The following is a 3,739-nucleotide window of genomic DNA, read 5'->3' as shown; positions in this document are numbered from 1 at the left end:
TAAGATAGGAAGCTAAAATTTTGCACAGAACTCTCTGCAGGCAGGTCAAGTTCGAAGATATCGTATAGCCCCCATATAACGGTACCCCCCGATATTCGGTATATATATGATTTTAGTCACACTTTTCAATGGAATTGTCTGAAATCCTCACAAGGAGTTCCTTGTGGGTACTTTTTTCCTTTGAAGAGAATTATCTATATAGGTCCACAATATCGTATAGCCCCCATATAACGGTACCCCGATATTCGGTATTTTAACGATATTTACACATTTTCCATTGTAATGGTCTGAAAATCCATTATACCCTACACCACATAGAGGGTATTATGTCTTTGTGCATTTGTTTGTAACAGGCAAAAGGAAACGAGATAGACCCATAGTTCCTTTTGATGATCTGCATAGAATCACATTCTGAGTCAATTTATGCATTTCCTCCGTCTGTCCGTCCGTCTGTCCATATATTTTTGTAAACAAAGTACAGTTCGCATTTATTGCCCTATCCAGATGAAATTTTGCCCAAATCATTTGTTTGGCCCAAGGACGAACTCTATTGAAATTGGAGATAATCGGTAAACATTTAGATATAGCTCCCATATATATCTTCGTCCGATTTGTCTTTTATTGTGCACCAAACCTGTAAAATCAGTCCGAATAATATGGAATTTTGCACGTACGATCAGATTGGACGTAAAAATCAGTTGAGATATAGCTATAGCTCCCATATATATTGTTCATCCGATTTGTTATTTTTGTCCTCCGCAGCCGTAATATGCACTCTGTAACAACAATATTTGGGAAAATATATCAAATACAGTCCAGAAATACATTTGCTGAATTTTATCGAGATCGGTTCAGATTTGGATATAGCTCCCATAAATAAGTTCGTCCGATTTACCTTTGATTGTGCACCAAACGTCTAATATTTGACCAAAATGGATGAAATTTGGCACTTAGGACCGAATTGAATCTAGAACCTAGTATGTCAAATTTGGTGAAGATCGGTTCAGATATAGCTATAGCTCCGATATATACTGTTCATCCGATTTGTTATATTTGTTACCCACAGCCGTAATATGCACTCCGTAACAACGATATTCAGGGAAATATATCAAATATAGCTCAGAAATATCTTTGCCAAATTTTATCGAGATCGGTTCCGATTTGGATATAGCTCCCATATATATTTTTATCCGATTTCAAATTAATTGTGCATCAAATAGCCAACACAAGTCCGAATTTAAAAGATAAAAATGCTTCGGCATATTGAGTCCTTTGAACTTTAAGTTCTAATTATAATCATAGCGTGTATGATTGAATTCTCCCATAAAAACTTTTAATTGTTATGCGAAGCTCTACTAAATTAGCAAAGTCGGGCGGGGCCGGACTTTAAGACTTTCTTTACTGTTTTTTTTTTATGATAAAATTTATTTAATTTTATTTCTCTGAAAGGCAGAATATACTTGAAGCATGCCTAAGATAAAATTGTCCTATTTAAGAGACCCTTCCGTAAAAAAATCCAATATAGATCAATGTCTGTGACGCATTTTTTTGTAGGGAAGCTGTAATTTCATATTTATTGTTCCCAATTGGTCTATTAAGCAACATACCGATCGATTTTATGTATTTTCATCTGTGTAAATTGATATTTTTAGGTCTAAATCAGTAGAAAACTCCGTACCAACAATTATTCAATATAGCTCTACAATTTACTATTGCTTTCATACAATGATAGGAGGATGCATATTTAACCCATAAGATATATATTCCTTATTACAGTAATATTGAATGACTATTAAAATTCATCCTGCAATTTTATTTTAATATCGATATGAATCTTGACTTAAGCCCAAAGAAACTAAAAATTAACATTTGGAACAAATCAAAATATTCGCCTTAATGATGTATTACTAAGAAGTCAAACGGTCAAAATTAGAGTAGAATTTCTTCACAAAAAACAGAAATGTTCACATTTTTTCATATTTTATCCTTTAAAGAAAGGTTGAAATTCGGGTGAGGCTAACTGCAAGATACTATGCATATTTAGTAGAGATTCCTATAAGAAATAAACTTTTAGGGAATTTATGTGAAGCAGATCCTACCAACTATATTTGCTTTTGAACGCGATATGGAATTCAGCACACTAACATTTTGATATCGATTGGAACTTTTATGTGGGTGATATATTCTACCTTCAATCGATTCCTATTAAATTAAGGGAGGCTCTTGAACATGACCAGATCCACAAGACAATATCAAATGCATTGGCAAATTTACAAAATCTGCATCAATATAGAAGTCAGGAGTGCCAATATTATGTGCTAGTAATTTGGTCGGAAAGTGACTTTTAGTATGAAAAATACTAGCGGTTGAAGAGAAATTTTCGAAAATTTGACAGAAAAAATATGGTCCATTTTACCATGATGACCATACAAAGAGACCGACTTCTGCCCTGTCCTAAACGCAAATCCCCCGCAAAATATCGCTTCAAACATCCCCAAAATAGGCTTCTACTTGGGTATTGGATAAATGAACAGAATACCGAATATCGTGTAAGACATTACATGGGGTGCTATACGAAAACGTGGATCTATGTATACAATGTTCGGCCATAAGAGGTAGAACCCACAAGAGATTTGTTTTCTCAGTTCAAACTTTTTTGAGTTTTTTTTATATAGTTTTGACAATGTGCAGAGGGACCCAAATACTTTTAGGGGTATTTAGATATATTTCTCTAAGGGGTGGTAGGGTGATCTGACTACATCGGTTCACCTATATACTCTCGTAATTCTTGATAGGAAAATTTGATTTTATAAGAGCTATGATTATTGAAAATATTTAACCTTTGTGGAAGAGATGCTGATTCTATGGATATTCGCATCTGACCTAAAATATCACCATAATCTAAGTTTCACGTTTGTATCTCTACATTTACAGAGTTGATGCCAGAAATAGACCTATTTTGTTCATTTTCTCCATTACCATCGGTTATAATAAACAAGTAAAAAGCTGTAAGTTCAGGCCAGGCCGAACTTTTAGAACGAATTTGGTAATTTTCAAAAAAATAAAATCCGTTAAAAATTCTATTAAAATATCGAAAATACCGTATGTGGCCGTTATAATAGGGTCTATACGATGACGGGGACCTGCATAAGCAACTTTTGTCATAAACCAATACAATACTCAAATGCTAAATCATCAAATCTAAAATCATCAAAATACCCAATATATACAAATCATTAAAAACTCATAACCATTTAAAATGAGATACATACAAGCACACAGACAGAGAGCTACCCACACACACACACGCACAAACGAAAAGATGTCATCATTTGCACAAATGTTCTATCTATGTCTTAGCCGTCATTATGATTTTCTATTGAAGTCCTGCTGTTTATAATCACTGTCATCATCATCAGCAGCAGCAGAAAACGACAGATGACAGAGGTTGTTCACTTACAGGTTTACACGCATACAAACACAAAAGACGAACAAGAAGAAGCAAAATGATAATAGGGAATCAGACTAACATGGCTGTTGTTAGTATTATCACAGGAAATATCTAAAGATAATTGCCCATAATGACCCCCATTAAACGGCCTGAAAATGTTTTGAAAAAGAACATCCATTGTCCTAGTTTGCAGAGCAAAATGTTGTTATTTTTTAACAGAAGTTGTATTTGTGAAATATTAAAAAGCTAAGCAGCAGAAAGTGAAGTTAAAATCGCGTATTCTTTTAT

The sequence above is a fragment of the Musca domestica genome, unplaced genomic scaffold (assembly GCF_030504385.1).
Source record: "Musca domestica strain aabys unplaced genomic scaffold, Musca_domestica.polishedcontigs.V.1.1 92, whole genome shotgun sequence".
NCBI classification, from domain to species: domain Eukaryota; kingdom Metazoa; phylum Arthropoda; class Insecta; order Diptera; family Muscidae; genus Musca; species Musca domestica.
The sequence above is the reverse complement of the archived record's forward strand: the minus strand, read 5'-3'. Positions refer to the sequence as shown.